Raw genomic sequence first — 22,394 nt, 5'->3', positions numbered from 1 at the left:
TTAGTCAAATGCAAAACACCAATAAAAATGACTTAAAGTGTCCAAAATCTGCAAAAAAATTGAGCTGCAAATTGTGCATTTTCAGAAAGTCCCGCCCCCAGCTCGTGATGTCACGCCAAGACATCTTGCATTTCTCGTGAATCAAAACAATGGCTTCAGTTTCGGAGAATATGCTTTCTTGTTACACATCCAGTTATGAATATGATTCAAATAGTTCTGAAGAGGAAAGCACAAATGTTTGCAATCGATTAAATAATTTATTTTGGCTATTTTGAGGCAACATTGGGGGAAAATCTCTCACCCAAAAAAAGAGGCACAAAATGACGACCTCCTGTGGCCACCTCCGTTTCCACAGGCTGATAAATTCCTTATATGGAGCTTGGACGCCCTCTTCTGGTCTCCTGGCGGCTTTTTGGTGCAACACGAGGTCCGCAGACCAAACAGGTACAGCAAAATACATTGACGTGATGGAAGGACCGCTACAATGCGTCTTTTTTACGGTGAAGGGCGGTCCTTTAGTGACGTCACGGAGGGACTCGTCACCAACTCAAAAACAAGACTTCATGAATATTCAGCGCAAGTCTTAAAACGTAAAATATAGCTATATGCGGTGGAATCTTTGTAAAATACACTCAGTAAAAGTCATTTGAAGCCATTTTACAAATTATGGACACAACTTGTTCTGAGACGTCGGTTGTCCTTTAAAATGTGCTGTTTTCATGAGGGCTGGAACAGATTAATGCCATTTCAATTCATTTCAATGGAGAAACATTAGTTGATGTGCAACGACATTGAATGCTGTTTCAAACATGGCCACCGAATGAAAATCATAACATGTCAAGATGTGGCAAGACATTTTTATAACGTAAAATATAGGTGTTGATAAAAACCACTGTAGAAAATTGATGGGTGGGTAGTTTTTCCTTTCTCATGGCTCCTACCTCCACCAACATGTCTGATATAATATTTAAAGACATGTACGTGATTTGCTGCATTCAGGCGCACTTAACTATTGCATGATTCCCTCCATTTTAATAGTCCCAATGGTTAATATTTCAATCTGATGAGATGTGATGGCTTTCGAGGGTCGACCACTCTAGGGCTTCCAGCTATTTCCATTCCCACTTGGCAGCCTCTCACTCGGCTGTCTTTGCGAGGCATCCTGCATGGCTTCAATTATCTTCTCGCGCTAGCTCTTCTTTACCTTGCCACCACTTGCATAATAAACGCAGACTCCAGCCGCTCGGCCCACCGAGGAAGCGGTCGGATAGCCTCCTGGCCTCTAATTAATGGAGCAAAGGCAGCTCGAGCTGTGACTACCGCTCTATTGGACGACGAGTGGAGGTCCCTTAATGAATTGATTATTATTTGGAATGCTACGCCAGTCAATAGAACAGAAGGGCACTTCTTAAATGAGGGAATGCGCCAGCCACAGAATTACGTACAATCTAATGACCTCCAGCACATGATGTGAATAGAGTTTCCGGTAATAATTTGAATTTATACATTCAGAGAGTTATTAATTTATGTCCGCACCTGGATGACCACAATATACAAACAATTGGGTCAAAAAAAGTACTACTTCTACTACTACTACTACTACTACTACTACTACTACTACTACTAATAATAATAATAATAATCAGAATCAGAATCAGAATCAGAATCAGAATCAGAATCATCTTTATTGCCAAGTATGTAGAACACACAAGGAATTTGTTTCCGGTAGAACACGCTGCACTAGTATCGTTGTCAAAAAAAAAAAACTGCTAAGTGGCACTATATATATACTACTACTACTACTACTACTACTACTACTACTACTAATAATAATAATAATAATAATAATAATAATAATAATAATAATAATAATAATAATAATACATATCATTTATAAGCGCCTTTCAAAACTCTCAGTCACTTTACAGTTACAGGATAAGTTTTTCTGTGGTATAGCAGCCGCAGCCACACGCGCCAGCGTTCACTCAGCCCAGAAGTTACTCAAATAGATAGAAAGCTACCTAGCTAGCTAATAGATAGCCAATAGTTAGCTAGCTAGAAAGCCAGCCAGCATGAAAAAATAAACAGAGATAAATAAATAAATAAATAGCTTAAATAAACGAATAGATAAATTAATAAATAAATAATCACATAAATCCATACATAAACTCAAATAAATAAAACATATATTTCCAGACAAACCTATTTAACTCAGTTGACTAAGTTCAACTCAGTGAAGAGTTGACCTCTATAGCCATCATTGGCAGCGAATGAAGCAAAATTGAAGTATTAGCAAAGAGATCGCGAGAGGCGAGAAGCTATGTACTCCTTGTCTTTAAAAAGAATGGTCCAATCCACTCCTAAAGTCAATTTGACCCAACTTTCTGGGTTCTTTGGTATGAAGTGACCCAATTTTGTCCATTCATTCTATGTCTAAAAAAAGAACAAGATGACATCAGGTATGGGGAAGTTGATCTCAAGCCACACAATGACAACTCCTCTGGGGGGTATTATTCTGCTCACTGAACAATGTCACAGAATGGAGAACTTCTTGTTAGCAATACTCATGATGAACAAAAAACTTGAAAAGAAAAAGAAAAAAAACAGGTCATCAATGGTGTTTGTACCTCGTTCAAGGTGAGATATTAAACTTGGTCTGATACATTACAGTTATACACCTCAAGGAAACCACAATAATACACACTGTTAACCGCAGATCTCCCCTGATAATTTCGATCAAAACCTATTAGCATGAGACGACACCGAATGTTGTGGCCAATTAAACAAATTGTCATCTGTTCTCCCACTGGTCCAACATTATGAAATGACACCTAGATAAGAATTGTGGTTAAGGAAGTTATCGATTTTCAGGGGTTCTCAGGAGCTTTTATTATAGCCTTTAGAATAGATAGTTAATAGATATGAAGCTAGTTAGCTAGCTAGCTGATAGCTAGACAGCTAGTTATCCAGCTAGCTAATAGGTAGCTAGCTAGCTGGCCAAGCAGCTAATAGATAACTAGCTAAATAGCCAGCGTGCAAGCTACATAGCTAATAGACAACAAATACATAACAAATAGATACACACACGTATACATATTGAGTTACATTGTGCTGTTTAAGTGTTCCCTTTATTTTTTTATTGTACCGTATATATATTCATACATACACATAATAGTGAGCCAGTGGCAACGGAACCACAGAGGGGAGGTAGTTTATAGTTCCCCGAGTAAATGGAGCTTAAAGGAGATATATCTGTCACGCTGGAATCTATCCACAGAGAACTGAAGTGGAAGAGAAAAGGACCTCACGAGTGAAGTAGTTTTGGTTACCTTTGAAAATGATAGTAATCTCATTCATGGATATGTATTGGGGCGCATCACCATTGAGGTCATTTGTAAGGGGATAAATGGCATACTTTACGACCTGTTTGGGTGATGAAACTCTCTCCTTACAAGTGAGCTTTTATGGCTCTGAGACAGAGTTTGTTAGGTTAGGTTCCCACTTAGTGTAAAGAGTATAAAGGTGATTGTGAATCTGCTTCAGTCCTTTCAACACACAGTGAACTGCCCCTGGTACATACTCCGCACCAGTCCAGTGATGTCACAAAACTAGCTAGCAGAGTCACTACAATGTCAACACCATGATTCATTCCACTCAAAATGTCACTGCTAGCTACATTCTTATTATTAGCTAAATGCTCATGCAAACGTAAAATGCCAAAGAGGGGCTAATGAAACTAGCATCAACGTTAAATTCATTCAGAAGTCACACAGTCAGTGACGAATGCCCACTCACACACTAAGCAGTGACGCGCCAACGTTTTGCACAGAAGCATTAAAACAATGTATACTAAAAACTCATCTGCTTTCCTTCACTCTCCACTGAAATGACAATATGTTTGCAATTTGAACATCAAGAAAGGGGGAGAGTAGAGTGACTCATCCTTTCGAGCCGGATTTTAACCGCGCGCGTTGGCCGTGCGATTAAACGGCCTGCCTCTTGAATTGTGAAGTGATGAAAAGCAAGAGCAAGCGAGTTCATCAGAGTGCAGGACATATCCGATTTTTTTATTTTTGTTTGTTTCTCTTGAATCCGAGCTGTCGGGATTTTGTTACCGCCATCCAACCCTGCAGGCCGCCGTCACAAAGAGCCATTCAACACGACCAACTGATCAAATGAAGATAAGACCCAAATACTTGTATGGTGGTCGCCCACCAAATCACATGATATCCCCTGAACCCGCTCCCCATCTGTGTGAGCCGATAAGGCGATTGTTTGCTACTATAGGAAATGGTCAAATTATGAGTGTGCTTCCCGACTAGCCCGAAGGTTACAGTTGGATTGGATATGCCTTTATTAGTCTCACAGTGGAGAAATTTACATTTCACAGCAGCAAAGTGATGAAAGGAATGAAAGTAGAAAAACAAAATACATGAGCTGCTGGTGTTCTTCTATTATTATTTGAGCATTTTTTTGAAACAGAGTAGCTACTTACAGTGATACTGTGGCTTACGAACTTAATTGGTTCCCAGACAGAGTGTGTAAGGTGAAAAGTGTGTATCCCAAAAATTAATTTCCCATAGGAAACCATTAAAATGAAAATAATCCGTTCCCAGGTCCCCATAAAACATAATTTTCTACTTTCTAATTTTCTAAGCCTTAAAACTACACAAAATATACCTTATTTTATGTATAATAAATGTGCTATGGTATTATAATTAAAGAAATCAGAATCAGAATCAGAATCATCTTTATTGCCAAGTATGTAGAACACACAAGGAATTTGTTTCCGGTAGAACACGCTGCACTAGTATCGTCGTCAAAAAAACTGCTAAGTGGCACTATACAGTTCCATTTTGGCTACTGTTGAAAGAGTTCAAAGAGTGAATGGCTTGGGGGAAGAAGCTGTTTAAATGTCTGCTGGATTTGGTGCGCATGGATCGGTAGCGCCTGCCTGAGGGGAGTAGCTGGAAAAGGTGGTGGGCAGGGTGCGGAGGCTCCAGTAGGATTTTCCGCGCCCTAGTTTGGATTCTTGCAGTGTGCAAGTCCTCGAGAGTGGGTAGGGCGGTGCCAATGATTTTTTTCCGCCGTCCTAACTGTCCGTTGAAGTCGGATTTTGTCCATTTTTGTGGCGGCCCCGAACCAAACGGTGATGGAAGAACACAGGATGGATTCGATGACTGCACTGTACAGTAAAGTCATTGTATTTACCTTTGTGATGGTCATTGATGGCTTGATGGAATGGAGTGGCCGGTTTCATCAGCATTAAACACTTGATGAGGGACGTAGCCTTCTTCTTTCACCATCTTGAGGAATTATCTCTTGTAGGGGCTTTCTCTGTGATAATTGTATCTAGTTCCTCATCAAGTGTGTTCTGTTTAGCTGGGTTGATAGCTTTTTGCATCAAGTGTACAGATGGCTTGAGCGGTGTTGTTTGTGGAGCCTGATTGATGGGATATTTTAACCTTGCAGTCAACACTCTGCCTTTGAACTATCAAAGTTGAAACTCTCTCACTGTCGTCTGTCTGTCTCTTTAATGTTTAAACCACCCCCCCCCTCACTGCTGCGTTCTTAACCAATCACATGGCTTTCACCGAGGACTGGGGGCAGGGAATAGAGGACAAAAACAGTCGGCTGCCATTTTGTCGTTAGAAGAACGGGCACGTTTGCGAACGACACATCACTCATTGAGGCAGCTCCGTGTACGAAAAAAGTTCTTATGACAAGGTAAAGTTCGTGTGCCAAGGTAAAATTAATTATGTTATGTTCATAAACCGAAAAGTTCGAAAGCCAAGGTATCGCTGTATTCTGATTCTGATGTGACATGAAACGGCAACAAAAACACAGTGAACAACCCAAAGGCACAGCCACTTTTTTGGAATCTTTGAAAAAAAATTGTTCTACCACATGGCTTTGACTAGGCTATAGTTTTACATACCTGTCAAATAAAATGTCTTTCAACGCTAATGTTCCAGTTTGGTCTCCTGGAGTAGCTGACAAAGCTTTTGTTTCTGTCATAGGCCCGGCCATCTCGGGTGAACGGTCTCCATGATGTTTGTTTAGATTAGCAAAGGGAAAAATGGAATATGTCACCGCTGTGAATTCAAATGAAATTCTGTTTGGATTCGGCTATTTTTTATTATTATTATTTTTTTTTTAGCTGTTGGACCATTTTCATTCTGTTTGGTCATTCCGCTTCATTTGATTCAAATACAGGACTCTCCTTGTGGACTGCTGGATGTTAGCAATTTCCTGGACATATATACTAATTTGTTATTTTAGGCCCATAGCCTGATTAAACAAGCTCTCAGTCGCGCAGTATCTTGCTGCTGTCGGTAACCATGTGCGTGCTTTTTTTTCATTCGTGCACATTTTTCCTCCGGACTCTCGGCCACCCTGCGGTGCGCGTGTGTGTTCTTAGGTGTTCAACCCACCCTCGCCATGTGAGGTAAATATTGCAGCAGCAGGAGCTAATCCGAGCATGAGGTAGAGCGAGACCCTCAAAGTGCACACAGAACTCTCTTTATGTGAATACGTTTCGACAAAGGCCAAAGAGAGGCTCAGTCAAGGTGGTTCATTGTGCATATGAAAAGTGAGTTGATCGTATGGTAATGGCTGCGCGAGTGGGCTCCTTGAAGGCTCGTTTGTTTTTAGCGGGTCTCTCACTGAGCGCGGGTGGATGGAATGTGACAGGGTGCACCGCTGTTTTACTTACTGTAGCTTAATTGAGCCTGAGAATGCAGTTAGGACGAGCGGACGAGGAGGCGAGAGCGGGAGTAGCATCTCTTTTCAATACAATGTGATGAATTCCTCTGAAGTAGCTAATGAGTCCGGCGTGTCCAAAATAATCAGCATTTTCATTTATTCTTATTTACCGTTTGGCTATTTATTGCTCGCTATTTCCTTTTCTTTCTAAATTTTCTAGGTCAGGGAGAAGCTGAGGCTTGTCTCCGTTCATTAAGCCATTCGAATTCAACAATCTTACAGTGATACGGTGAAAGACAATGAGCGTGCCTTTTCTCATTTATCCTCATTGATTATGCGCCATGTGCGCGGATTGCAATTCAGTGGTATTCACCGGCCACCATATTATGTACGCTCGCACACAGTAACGAGATCTAATACCGGATCCCTGTCAAAATGAGTTTACAGTGACTACAAATGTGTTTTTAATGTCCGTATTTTCCAGAATATATAAGCTGCAAATTCAATGAATGACATATTTTTCAACTTTTCCATATATACGTCGCATGGTGAGCTTTTGAAAAAACTTGTAGGCTTTTAGGTGCGCCGTATAATGCGGAAAATATGGTACTCATAATTCATTCCAACATGGCTGCAATGCGAAATCGATGAATGAAATGCGGTTGAAAAATATAATCAAACCCACATGTACCATATTTTTCACACCATAAGGCGTACCTAAAAGCCTTTAATATTTTCAAAAGCTCACCATGCGCCTTATAATCCCATGCGCTTTAGATATATAAAAAGTTTTAAAACGTCATTCATGGAAGGTGCACATTATAATCAGGTGCGCCTTATAGTTCGGAAAATACGGTACATGCGTGAAGCATTGAAGCTAAGAGAAACATAAAATAGTGTGGTTGGCCCAAAACACAACCCTCATCTGAACGTAAAGTATAATAATAACAACAAAACCCACCTATTTAAAATTGCATTTTCTGTGTAGCTCTCTCTCTTTTGTTTCTATTTATAATTGCATTGTGGCGGGCACTAGGACCAGGCATCTCACCCAGCAGATGCACAGCGGGGGCATGTTCATGTTGAGGAAATGTTACTGCATTTTTTCTTGTTCAAGTGAGATCCACTTGTTAGCAGTTGGAATAAAGACATACTCCAGTCAGTCGTGTGTTCTCCTTCCTCAAATGCGACAGTATTTTATATATTGCATTCTATTTGTGATTGTATTGTATTTATCGTTGTACTAAGTTCATCATGTCTACTTGATATCTAATTTAAAGCAGATTCTTTACTTACAGACAGTGTAGGTGTTCAAATACCTGACATGTTTCGGCGTATACTTCCGCCTTGCATTGTCATCAGAATCAGAATCAGAATCATCTTTATTGCCAAGTATGTAGAACACACAAGGAATTTGTTTCCGGTAGAACACGCTGCACTAGTATCGTCGTCAAAAAAAACTGCTAAGTGGCACTATACAGTTCCATTTTGGCTACTGTTGAAAGAGTTCAAAGAGTTAATGGCTTGGGGGAAGAAGCTCTTTAAATGTCTGCTGGATTGTCGCCTTGTATTTTATTTATTATAGTACCTATGCTTGTCTGTGACTGTAAATTGTCCTTGAGAGCTTTGAAAGGAGCTTAAAATGTAATTTATTATTATTATTATTATTATTATTATTATTATTATTATTATTAATGTACTAAAAATATAAATAGTCAAGATCACAATGGTATGACAACTGTGAGGAACTCTAAATGATTACCATACGACGACCATCACAATATATAAGTCACTGGAAACTGTCAAACGTAAAAATGTACTTACTCACTAAATCCAATGTAAAAGTTTTTCAGTTCAAGTTATTTTGTAAGTCACGTTATGAGAAATCAATACAGTTCTGAAATTCCAGTGTATAAGGCGCACCCCAAATCCTTGATTTTCTTCAAAAGATGACTGTGCGCCTTATACGCATGTGCGCCTTATATGTGAAGTAATATCGAGCCATAACAGATCTCGCAACTACTGTCAGTGGCCACCATTTCGCCTTGTTGAAGAAGTAGTGCGTAATCCAAGCCGCTACTGTAGCGCCTTATAATGTGGTGTGCCTTCCCGTCGCCAAAAAACTTGGTCCTTCCCAGCCTAAGCTAGTTGAAGTTTTGTCCTGGATGTCCTTTGTTTTTGCATTGCCTTTCACCTAACATCTCCTTCTCGCTTGACACCATCACACCATGAACCTTTTTTTGTGGGAGGCTTGGAATTGTACTTCATAAATGACTTGCCCTTTGTACCTTTACACTGTTTGGGAATAGTCGAGTATTCCTCAGGTATGCCAGGGTGGAACAAAGATAAATCGCTGCCCGATTCTCCAGCGGAGCATAAAATAGCTTCGCTGTGCTCTGGGCTGATGGCCGCCAACAAAGAGCTTATGCGCTTCTCCTTGTTGCTTTTTTTCTTGGGTGGGGAGAGAGAAAAGTTCTAAGAATTCTTACATAACGCAGCTCAATGTTTGTGTCCCGCCTTACTATCATCTCCACCGTATTCAGCGATTGACCTGTAGGTAAACTCATTCGCATTTTCCATAAATCTTTCCGTGGCGATTTTGTGACATCGACCTGCTTGGGCTTGTTGTGACAGCTGACATTTAAAGAAGAAACGCGAGCAGATTGTGCATTACTTGATAAGCTTTCAAAAGAAGATTCTTCCAGAGGAGGAGAAAAAAAATTAAGTGGCATTTAGAGTCACACGCCGAGTGAGCCAATGCAATGAGCTGCATCAGAAAGAGGCATTGCTTTTTGTTTTGGTTGCTCTTTGAACGCTTTCAAATGTCATTGTTAGGAATGTGTGAATTTATGTATGTATGTATGTATGTATGTATGTATGTATGTATGTATGTATGTATGTATGTATGTATGTATGTATGTATGTATGTATGTATGTATGTATGTATGTATGTATTTATTTATTTATTTATTTACTGTATAGTGTCATTGACAGTTTTGAATGGACCGTATGAATTGAATGTATTATTATTATTAAATATAATATTATTATTAGTATTATTAATAATAATGCTAATAATAATACTTATTATTATTATTATTATTATTATTATTATTGCTGCTGTGGACTGCAAATTTCCCCATTGCGGGACGAATAAAGGTATTCTGATTCTGATTCTGATTCTGATTCTGATTATTATTATTATTATTACGATACGACCAGTCAGACTTTAGTTCGCTGACGAAGCCTCTTGGATAGGAGGCGAAACGTCCGAAACCCTCAAAATTGTACAGATGACGGCTGAAGAAACCTTCTCATCGATGGACCACTCCTGTACGGCTGAGAGCTTACACAGACATATTATTATTATTATTATTATTATTATTATTATTATTATTATTATTATTATCTATTTGCCTATTTATGTATTTATTATTTATTTATCCACCTGTCTATTTATTTATTTGTTTACTCATTGACTCAATTATGTATTTAAATATTTTTTTTATCTATTTATGTATGTAAATATGTAAGTATGTAAAAATGTAAATCTGTATTTATTTATGTATTTATTAATTAATTTATTTATTCATTTATTTACTGTAAAGTCTCTGAGAGTTTTGAAAGGCGGTTGTTAATGTATTATTCAGAATCAGAATAATCTTTATTGCCAAGTATGTAGAACACACAAGGAATTTGTTTCCGGTAGTATTATTATTATTACTATTATTACTATTATTATTATTATTATTAATGATTTATGTATTTGTGTATGTATGTATGTATGTATGTATGTATGTATTTATTTATTTATTTATTCATTCATTCATTCATTCATTTATTTATTTAGTTATTAGCACTGTTTTAATTTTGTAGAGTTTCAATGTCATCTCTTGTTTCAATGTCATCTCTTCTTTCACATCTTCTTTCACTTCTTTCACAAAAAAAAGAATACTGGGTTGAGTGAAGACATGTCCAAGTGTGATTGTTTGTGTATTTTTAGGCGTTGTGAATGGCTGGTTCGAATTCACAGGTGACCCGAATAAAAATAAGAGCTACTGAAAATGCAAGCGCGGATGCACGGAGTGAGTTTTTTCAGCAGTTGATGAATAATAATAAATATATTGACTGAATATCTCTGTGATGGTGTCAATCAAATCTGCATACTATCTTGCCTCTCCAAATAGAGTGTTCATGTGTACCTTTATATTATGTGCGGTGTGTGCAGGAAGTATATTTTTATTTCCATACTCCAGCAGCATTCTCGAACAGACTGCTAATTGTCGTTTTAAGATGTTGAAGTGGCATAACTGCTTGTAATAAAATGACCTATAGAAGACTTTAGAAAACTTTTTTTTTTTCATCCTCGGTTCACAGCCACCGTCAAGCAACAAATGAGATGTCTCAACATCTGTGATATGTTTATGCCTGTAGTCGTATATGCAATAGCAGTGTCTGAAACTCAAAACAAAATGTTAGCGGACACCAGGGCAGACAACTCTGAAAAGTTGCCTGCTCGGCCATAAAGTTGCCTGCCCCATTTTTCACAACTTGAAAGACAATAAGATGACTAATCACAAAAAAAAACAAAACATTGTTGCGAAGTATAAAGGATTTTTTTTTAATTAAGAAAGTACCTATACCCCAAATGCTCCCTTGCTTAATTTATGGTAAATATCCCTTGCTGAAGATTTTGCTCAGGTTGTCGTTTGTCGTCATGGTGAACAATGCAATTTTTGTGTTGCGTTGTCTGCTAAAAGCCACGTGGACTGCTCTTTCTAAGCGCCTGTCAAAACTCTCAAGTACACTTTACAGTCACGGTATAGTCCGAAGCACGAAACAGGCTTCTGATTGGCTGAAAGAGGAGTGCACGTGGCTTGTAGCGGTTTGCTTGTAGCTTGTGCTTTGTTGAATAAAACAAACATTTGATTTGAAAAAAAAAACATTTTCTTTTTTCTTTTCTTGAAGAAGTTGTCGGCCACCCGGGCCGAGACGTTTTGAAACCTTCTACGCCCGACGTAAAAGTTGTACGCCCCGGGCCTCTGGGCAGACCCCCCACCCCCCCATCTTCCCAGTCACTACTCCGTTTACATAGTCACACTGCATGCTTGAGCTTCCTGCTGTAGACTGTCTTGCTGTCTCTTTGTTTGTTTAGGTAATGGATTCCCACTCTCTATTGTGGTTCCTGTCACTCGTTGATTGATGGACAGAAAAAAATCACCTTGTCTCAAAGTCAACCTTCCGGAATCAACCCACATGGAGGGGAACAAATTCCACCGTGACAAAATGGCTTGCAGCCATCCGGAAGCTCATTTTTGTTTTTTTTGTGTTTTTTTTTTTCACCAATGAGCCGTGCCTTTAAATCAAGAACCGGACCCTTGCAAGGAAAACAAGGTTGAATCTGTGTGCTTGTGACTCTAAAGAGACAGCTGAGATTATATGCGCGGATGGTTTGAGGTGGGTGGGGGGGTCCTTCTATTCATCGGCCATGTCACCCCATGGGGGAGGACTAATTGGTGGCCTCCAAAGCGGCCCCTGTTTTGTAGCCGGAGCTCACAAAGGCATCTGGGTGCAGTCGGGTAGAGGACGGAAGGGTGGGGGGGGGGGTGCGGGGTAATATGGGACAGGACAGGTTTCCCATAGAAGAGTTGGCTGGGATGACCCAGAGGGGGGTCTGGCCTCTAGCTTCCAGGCGAAGACGACACATTCGCTCATTCACACATTGGGGTTGAGGGGGTGGCGGTGAATCTGGTGCCAGTCGCTGGCCTCCTCCTCTGCAAATGATCCAAGACTGACCCACATAGTCAACCATGTGTGAGGCGCTTCCCTTTATCGAGCAGCCTGCTTAAAACATTGAATTATGGGTACTCAGTGGCGCTCCCCTGCCTTCTCGGTTGGGACCCCACTGGGGGGCACAGTGTGGGTTGATGTTGTTCACCCTGACCCAAAGACAATGAAAATGCTGGCTGGGTGGAGAAAGCATGAAGAGAGGAAGAAATATAGAACATGATGGACATGGACACAACTTGGTGGGTTTTGGGGGGGTTGTATAATTTTTCCCAAATCTGATACATTATATTTTTGTCTCCTGGATGCATCTGGGACGCACCCTTGCGCCTTTTTGACAGCCACTGGCACAACCTAGTGAATCGACTGCGCCAACACTGTCGCAATTCTATTATGATTAGCATAGAATGCTACATGATCTGCGCCACATACGACATACTTCTGTTAAAATAGCTAAAGAAGCAAATTAAGTTGAACAGCAATTGAAAACTGTTCATTTTCCTTCAGAGGTTGTAACGTTTGTGTCGTCGTCTGCCATCTTGCCTTACCGATCGCGAGCTGAAATCACCTTACATTTGATTCGGATATCTCGGGCTTTTTCGTGGTCCGCCGGAAACTGACGGCGAATATTCATTTGGCCATGGTGCATTACAGTGTTTATATTAAACATGGCGGATGGTTGCGAGATTGAGCGTGAGAACAGGAGTAAAATTCTAAAAGATATTAAAAAGAGGCAGCAAACAAACATATTTCAACAGTAGCCAAAATGGAACTGTATAGTGCCACTTAGCAGTTTTTTTGACAACGATACTAGTGCAGCGTGTTCTACCGGAAACAAATTCCTTGTGTGTTCTACATACTTGGCAATAAAGATGATTCTGATTCTGATTCTGATGATTCTCATTCTGATTCTGATATTCTTGTTTTTTAAGAAATAATCGACTAAGTCTGCGGAGGCTAGTGACAATTCGTTAACAGCAGTTTGCTGTTAATGATTCGAATTTAGTGGCTAATGGGAATGGTTTCAAGGCTGTTGCAGCACATTACAAATATTCAAAACAAATACATTTGTTTCAGTAGACACCAGTAAGAAATATTGTGCTCTTTGTTTTCTCTGTAACACCGTACAATATCAAAATAGCACGGGATTGAATGTGTAGTCACTAACAAACATTGAAAATATTTGTTTCTGTTATGTATGAATATATTCTATGACTTGAATTGAAATTGTTCATATCTTGTTCTTCTTTGCCTTTCGGCTTTTCCCCACAGGGGTCGCCACAGCGAATCAATGTCCTCCATCTATCCCGGTTTTGTGCATCCTCTTCTCTCACACAAGCTACCTTCATGTCCTCTTTGACCACATCCATATACCTCCTCTTCGGTCTTCCTTTCGATCTCCTGCCTGGCAGTTCAAGGCTCAGCATCCTTCTCCCAATATAGTAGTTTTGTTCATATATTTGAAAAAATAGATTTCACTCAAATAATTGTTTTTCATTTGCAATTTAGAAATACAGCAAAGTCTTGTTATATCGATATCGGTTATATCGATAGTACTGCTTATTACGATACTATTTCTATGAACGCAAGGAGAAAATGTCCATGCCGCAGGATCGGATATATCGATAGTCCGGTTATATCGATATTTTTTCCGACTCCCGAGAATATCGATATAACGAGACTTTACTGTATCATGCTCCAATGAATGTATTTTGGTTTATTTCAATCAGTTGTATATAGTTCGGCAATCTCGTTAAATCGGGCCCTATCAATGTTAAAAATTTGCCCCATTTTCAGACATAAGGGTGGCCCCCTTATGTCTAAAAAGGGGGCACATTTTGAGTACGCGCAAAGAATCGCAAGAAAGCAGCCAAAAGCCACAAAAAATGTATATTCATCCTATTAGAAACAGTTGAATTCGTGATCATTGCATCTTCTGTAGCAACGGGGGGTTGTTCTTTGAAACGTTGACGACGGCAAGAAAGAAAGGTGATAAAACAGCGAGACGTGGGCCGTATCGATCGCCACGTGTCCAGGCTGTCTTCGTTCGTCGTGGCTGCAATCCACAGCCAAGTTATTAGTGTCGGCAAAACGCAGAGTCGTGGGCATTAGTGGCTCTTTAAATAAAGTCTGTATTGATTTTGCGTCGGGGTGAAGACTTACATGTATGACGTATGTATATGTAACATAGTGATCGTGGTTGTGGTGATATTATGAAGGACGAAAGGGACGGAGGATGGAAGTGAAGGTGGAAGTCGTCCTGATGTGTACTCTCTGGATTGACCTGCCACTGAACATTCAGCAAGCCCCCTTGCTGCCCATCTTTAAAACCCGCCTCAAAACTCACTTGTATTATTTGGCATTTGACTCAGCATGATTCAGACTTGATCTTCGTTTTATTCCCTGTTGCTTTCAACTATCTTTGTGACTGCTTTATTTTCCCGAATAGAATATGTATTGTATTGTATCCTTGATCCCACCCGTTTGCTTTTTCATGGTTAAATGAAATCATGAAAAATGTCAGTACCTCCCCAACATGGGATGGCACATGGTAAAGCATTTCAATGAAGCCATTTTTTCCCCAAGATGGCAGCTCATATCCCCGTTTGAGTCTCTTCTCCTTTTGTTTGATTTGTTTCTTTGTCCCATTTTTTTGCAAATGTTCCCATCGTTGGACTATTAAAGCCTTTCTTATTCTTATTCTTATCACCTCATTGTCGTCAAATGAGTGGTTGCTAGCTTTTAGGTGCAAATGTACTGCAGATTGAGGCCCACTAATATTATCCCTGCGATGTTGATAGTCTTTTTTCAGTGGGGCCACAGGGAGTGCTCCTCTGCCGATATAGGGCCGATACGACCAGTAAGACTTTAGTTCGCTGACGAAGCCTCTTGGATAGGAGTCGAAACGTCCGACACCTTCAAAAAAGCCTGGATCCCTTGATATTTTCATGTGCCTTGTTGTCAGAGAAAACTCCCAAATTTGTTCTGCTCAGTCAAACTGAAGGTTAGGGTAAATACTTTGTCGCGGCAATTTTTGTGGGTTCAGAGTGCTTAAAATACATAAATGATCATTTAGGAGACAAAAGTAGATTCGGTGTAACAGTAAACACATTCGTGTCTGAATGATGCCCAGTCTTTTTTTAATAGACATTTTAAAATCACCACCCCCTCCAGCAGTTTTTATGATCCTTTTAGCCTCTTCGCCCTTGCCGATATTCAACACAGATTCCGTCTTTTTTTTATTCCCTTCAAAAAAATGGCAGATGAAAACCGTATTAAAAGTTTATCTCGAAGGCATAAAGATAACTCAGCCGTGCGGTGACTCAAATCACATGTTCTTTCCTCTGCTCATCTGTTTTGTCGCTTTCCATTTGATCGGTGGTCAGCACCCCAACCGTTGGCACTTGGCAAATGGCTTTATCTCATCAAGCAATTGCACAATTGACGCCAGCACGGTGTGGCATGTTAAGCGTTTTGCACAATGAACGGCGATTCGTCCATGACGGATGTTTTTTTTTTCCAAGAAGCAGCATTTTTTTCCCATCATGCTTTTTTGACCCGATGTTAACTCATTCACTGCCAGAAATGTGCGCAAATGTATCCACTCCAGTGCCACTCAAAATCCAGGACCCATAAAATATTGAGTCTTTGGACAACATAAACATTTAATTCAGCGTTAGAAACCTTAGACTCTCTTCTTTCACCAGAAAAAAGGGTTAATTACTAAATGATATAGGTGTGGAGTCATATGAGCTTGAAATGGGGGCGGCTGTCCAAAATACAATGCAACACGTATGTATTGGTTCATATAGCGCTTTAATAACAGCTGAAACTGCAACAAAGCGCTAACATGGAAAAAAGGGAAATGCTACCCCCTTGTGGAAGGAAAAAACATTGCCAGAAGCCAAGGCCAGCGCTTTATCAGCACCCAAACAAGAAAAAACAAAACCGAACAAATTCGAAAATGGTGCTCTACGTCATATTTTCAATTCCCGAATATATTCGCGAATGGCAACGAATGAGTTAAACTGTTGTTCCCTGTTGTGCTAATCATCCAACCAGTCTTAGAGGAAGTACGATTGGGGCAGGTTGCATCTGTGCAAACAGAACAGCAGACGCACTCAACTGCCGAGTTGTTTACATTGCCCAAGACGACCGTATTCATCTGTCATCCGCCCCCGCAGAGTTGAGTTATTTGTTCCAATGCTGCGCCACATAGGCGTCCTCAGATAGAGATGAAAGATGGCTCTGATGGTGTGTCACCTGTCATGTTTTGGAATCTATTTGCATGGATCAAACTTCCCCTTCATGTTGGGGATGGTAAAGACTGTGGAAATCTTAGGCGCTTTCTAAAGAAGCGCTTTTAATCTCCGTGGCTTTGTAGCTAGTAAAACAATGTGGCATGAAATATTGTCTTGCCACACTGCACATGAAGTCTTGGGTTTAGCCACAAGGTTCTGATTCTGACTTCGAAAATGTTGGGCATTTGAGCAAAATATTGACGGTGATATGGTCCAATGGACCAAATGTTCTGAGAAACAATCCCCAATGGCATGTATTTCCAGCTTCATTTCATTGTCATGTTTAGGTTTTGATTTCCACCCATTCATCTTCTATTCCCAGCTGACTTGGAGGCATGGTTACACCCCTTTGGGCCACTTACCAACCGATCGACCTAAACCAGTGGTTCTTAATCTTGTTGGAGGCACTAAACTCCATGAGTTTCATATGCTCATTCACCGAACCCTTCTTTCAAAGACTTTGCCCACGAACTGCAGACTAGGGGTGAACCTCTACTGCAGAGCATCCACCGAACCCCTGAGACCGACTCACCGAACCTCTTGGGTTCGATCAAACACACTTTAAGAACCACTGACCTAAACCAAACTCACGTTCGTACCAATGGACAGAGTCTGAAATGAACCCATGTGAGGAACACTGGTTACAACAGTGGACATCTTATCAGGTTACAGGTTGTCATTATTTGTGCACCAAAGGGTTATCTAAACGTGCATGGTTTTACTACAGTATTCTACAAAGCTATTTAGTGAGTTTCACGTGAATATCCCCGACTGGTCGGCACCAATTCCAGTCGGTGAAATTCCTAACAATGGATAGTGGAGTCTTCAGTCAACTTAATTTATGATTTTCTGGTTCAGGGCTTTGAAGTACGCATCAAATTTGTAAGCATCGGGTTGGACTACAGAGGTCTCAGTTTACATTTGTTTACCTTCATTCTTTGTCTTGAAGTTCTGTACAGAGTCTATACATCTTTTGGGCCCAATCGGACTAAACCAGTAGCATGTCATGAAACGCTTTGATTTAAGTGCTGGGGCTTTGCAAAAATTCTTGCTTCTGGAAGTCATTTAGAGTGGGATGGAACCACATGAAAAGTCTGCCCCTATACTTCATCCTTCCGCCCTCAAAGCCAGCGCCATTTCATTCTCCACCTCTCCCTCCTTCCGTCCACTGCCGTTTGAAGATTAGTCAGCTTTACTGGATCTTGTAATCAGTGGACGCAAACCACTTGAAAATAGTCAGTCAAATGCAGAGCTCAAAAACGGCGGGGTGACACGTGCAGGTCTTTTTTTTTTTGTTTCATCAAAGACAGATGCTCCCTTAGAGACCTGCAAAATATTTGGCAGAAAAGGGAGGCAATTAGCATATCGCAGATCAAGACAACCACTTTTTCAATTATGCAGAAAGGTTGTTAAGAAGTCCCAGACCGCATGAGAGGGATAGACTTTCACCTCCAAAGACACTTTCCTTGGTTTCTTCACTCACCGCACTTTGAAAGGCAACAAGAGATCACTCCGGAAGCTCGTTTATCTATAATTCATTGGAATTGGTAACAGGCCAATTCATCACAACGTTCTGGGCGTTGCTTTTTCAGTGATTTATATTCATTAACTGGAATCCTGAGCTTGGCCTTGGAGGAGGTCCTCGCTTGACTTTGTGACATTCTTCTTCGATACCATGGATTGATGATAGAATGGGGCGACTTGGTGATGGACTAGTTCGTTGGTTTCACAATGCAGAGGTGCAAGGTTTGATTCCGGCAAGGGTGTCAAACGCATTTTTGGTTGCGGGCCACATTGTGGTGACGGTTTCCTCTCGGGGGCCGTTAGGAATTTGGGGAAGTCATTTGGAATTTTTAATACCCTCCTGAATGAATGACTACCGTATTTTCCGGTGCATAAGGCGCACCCAAAAGCCTTGATTTTCGTCAAAAGAAACCTGCACCTTATACGCAGGTGCGCCTTATATGTGAATTAATATTGAGCCACCACAGGTCTCACAATGACTGTCAGCAGCAACCGACTCCATTTCCCCCAGGAGGAGTGCGTAACCCCAGCCTGTACTGTAGCGCCTTATAATGTGGTGTGCTTAATATTTAGAAAACCTTGATATATTTATATATCATATTTGGCACATTTTGTTCATTCATTAAAGATGTGCCTTATAGTCCGGTCTGTGTAAGCTCTCAGTCGTACAGGAGTGGTCCATCGATGAGAAGGTTTCTTCAGCCGTCATCTGTACAAAAGTGAAGGTTTCGGACGTTTCGCCTCCTATCCAAGAGGCTTCGTCAGCGAACTAAAGTCTGACTGGTCGTATCGGCCCCATTTATATATCCCTAATGTCCAGACCTGGTGGCGCCGGACACAGCTATGATAGGTCCCTACTCTCAGGTTGGGGGGGGGGGGGGGGGGCGTGGGACCCCCCCCCTGTGGCCCCACTGATTGTTCCTACATTCAGAATGTAGGAACAATCAGTGGGGCCACAGGGGGGGTCCCGCTACATTCAGAATGTAGGAACAATCAGTGGGGCCACAGGGGGGGGTCCCGCGCCCCCCCCCCCCAACCTGAGAGTAGGGACCTATCATAGCTGTGTCCGGCGCCACCAGGTCTGGACATTAGGGATATATAAATGGGGCCGATACGACCAGTCAGACTTTAGTTCGCTGACGAAGCCTCTTGGATAGGAGGCGAAACGTCCGAAACCTTCACTTTTGTACAGATGACGGCTGAAGAAACCTTCTTATAGTCCGGTGCGCCTTATACACCGGAAATTACGGTAATTCATTTTCAAATTTGAAGTAAAAAATAATGACTGTTGATTTGCTTTCATGGGCCGAATAAAACAACGTGGCGTGCCAGATTTGGCCCCCGGGCCTTCACTTTGACACCAGTGGATCATAGAAGGGGGCGACATGTTGGTCTTCATTGGTCTTGCAGTGCAGAAGGTGCAGAGTTTGATTCCGGCTCCGAACTTCCGGTGTGGAGTTTGTGTGTTCTCCCCCGTGCCTGTGTGGGTTTTCTCCGGGTACTCTGGTTAACTCCCCCATTCTCAAATAACATGTCTAGCAGGTTAATGGAACACTCTAAATTGTCCATTGGTGTAGATTTTTGTTTATTTAACCGCACAGGTATAGTAATTGTATTTTAATCACAGTAACATGTTCCCGAGCGTTGCACATGGGTTACAAGTGCGCTGTTTGAAGCACAACTTTAGCCCTCCTGCGGGGGAGTTTGCTTGTTATCGCTGCGCTGGCCTGGGTTTTCTCTGGGTATTATGGATATTACGGCTGAGGTCACGCTTGCCCTCAGCAAGGCTCACTTAGTGCGATAAATGGTCACCCCGAGTCTGATCACATTGGGATAAAATTCTGGCTGAATGGTGGTCCTTCGAAAGCAAGCAAAAACAGACGTAAAAGCCCTGGTGTGTGTCCCAACGCAATGCAAAGTATTGCGTTCTGCCCGCACATAAAGAAGTCAAGACAAGGAAAAATAAATCCGACGTATCCCGTAGGACTTATGTAATTATCCATTAGGAATACACATTAAGCGTGTACACATACGGTTTCTCTCACTTTCTATTGTGAACGCCGCACGCAGTGCCCCTCCGCCCCACCCTCCTTCCCCTCGACAATCCATACAGAGCTCATGGTTTATGCAGACGACGCAGGAGGCCGACTTTGCCGCCGCATGACGCGACGGAGGGAAAGCGTGTCTGTATTTTAAATGATCTTTTTACATAATAGTGCCTTTTCAGAGAGAAAAGGAAAATAGATGTTTTGGATTATTCTTATCAATGCTGTCATTTATCTTTTGGGGCTTATCTTTAAGAATAAATTGAGTTTGATCATCTTATTGATTGTGTCTTTGAATGACTGTGTCTTTGTGTTGTCATATTATTATTTTTGTTGTTATTGTTTTGACTTCAAGATGGCGCCGCGAGAGTGGCTGCCTTTCCAGCAGCTCCTGTTTTTTGTTTTTCTACTACTTCTTTTCCTTTTCTCTTCCGTCCATAACTTTGCTCCTGTGAAATGCAACTTTCTCCACTGCGAGACGATCTTCCTAAGGCCATTGTGGTTTGCATTGGTAATTATTTGAATCTATTCAATTTTTTTATTATTTTACTTATTTTGTACTTTTTTGTAATTTTATAAGCTGATATGTTGAAAAATATGTTGAAAATATGTTTTTGAATTTGTAAAGAATATTTAAGATATTTATTTCACATTATAGAAAAGTACTTTTTTGAAATGTAACTTAATATTTTTGCAATCAATAATAAATGTTTGAACAGAAATACTATCACTCTACAATTTGTTACTTTTTCGATTTTAACTCCTACAACTATAGCAAAAGCCGAAATTGATTTTATTATGAAATGGGACCGTTTATAGGTCATTTCCAGGGTGGATCATGTTTTTTTCCCCCTTTGTCTTGATGTCGTGATGCTATGCGGCTAAAAACATGGACATCGATATGCCCATCTTTTAATGTTTTCCCGAAAACTAGAAAAAAAACATAATTGAAACAAAACAACTCCATTTGCCTTGATTCAATAGTTGCATATTATTGAGCAGCTAGCTAGACAATCAAAGTTAAGAGGAGCCTTTTTTTGTGGGTAAGGGGGAAGCACATTGTCTTGACTTTCTGACAGGAAGTTAAAAATGCCCCGACTTTGAATATCCATCCCATTATAAGATCATCAGCATTCAAATGCAGTTTTCAGTTGAGACACACCTCCATTTTGCATGTAGGCGAAATACTAGAACCCCTATTTCCCCTTCCCCCTTGCTTCTCCTGCTTCCCTCCCTGCTCACCTGCAAGTCCCCACAACTTCCATTCAATCCCAGTGGCAGCAATCCAATAACTTTTAATAGGCAGTTCACTCTTTATTCCCGGTGTTTCATTAAGACCTTGACTGGCTTGTTGGAGGAGCAGGGGAGGGTGACTGTCAACTCTCCCTCTCGGAGAACTCCTATTTAATTACAAATAAAGACAAGAGGGATCACACGAGGGATGGGCGCAATGAGATATTTGGTCAAGAAGGAAGAGTCAACAAACATGGAGTTTTTAAATTGACCTATAGGAGCTTTTTAAAGTTAGTTAATCTGCTCTCGCAGAGAAAATGATTGCCACTTTAAATCGCGTATTCCCCTGTATGGCGCTCCAAGCCTCTGAGGAACATTTGCTGGGATTAGCTCCTTGTTGTTGTTCAACTCCTCAGCTCGACATGCAATTAATGGAAAAAAGCTATGCGGATGGAGATAATATACATATTGTGTAAGGATACGCTTAGATTTCCATTTGGTTTCCATTTGGTTTTCCATGCATTTATTTTCCAATTCGCTTGATCCTCACAAGGGTCTTACTTCATCGTGCAAACCTCAAACGACGACGAGTTTACCGTATTTTCCACGATATAAGGCGTACCAAAAATCCTTGATTTTCTTCAAAAGATGACCCTGCATCTTATACGCCGGTGCGCCTTAGAAATAATTTGGCAACAAACGACAGGGAATACTTGCAGCGCTACTTTTGTTTCAAAATATGTCAAAAATAGTTGAGATATAAAACAAATAATTGTTTTTTATTCATGAAAAGGAAAAT

The 22,394-nt window shown here is 40.8% G+C and overlaps 1 protein-coding gene across 4 annotated transcripts in view; it reads left to right on the top strand.

The window, feature by feature from the left end:
* sema6a (sema domain, transmembrane domain (TM), and cytoplasmic domain, (semaphorin) 6A) overlaps positions 1-22,394 on the top strand; it is a 169,443-nt gene that overhangs the window by 22,058 nt on the left and 124,991 nt on the right. Inside the window, exon 1 of one of the 4 annotated variants that reach the window (XM_088993962.1) lies at positions 379-444. The exons of the other annotated variants lie outside the window; for them this stretch is intronic. The gene's annotated coding sequence lies outside the window, so the exon portion shown is untranslated. Of the gene's footprint in view, positions 1-378; positions 445-22,394 lie in introns of those variants that run through there. 4 annotated transcript variants of the gene reach the window in all.

Source organism: Hippocampus bargibanti, linkage group LG04, assembly GCF_051943395.1.
Source record: "Hippocampus bargibanti isolate YZ-2025 linkage group LG04, ASM5194339v1, whole genome shotgun sequence".
In the NCBI taxonomy this organism is placed as follows: Eukaryota; Metazoa; Chordata; class Actinopteri; order Syngnathiformes; family Syngnathidae; genus Hippocampus; species Hippocampus bargibanti.
The sequence above is the reverse complement of the archived record's forward strand: the minus strand, read 5'-3'. Positions and strand labels throughout refer to the sequence as shown.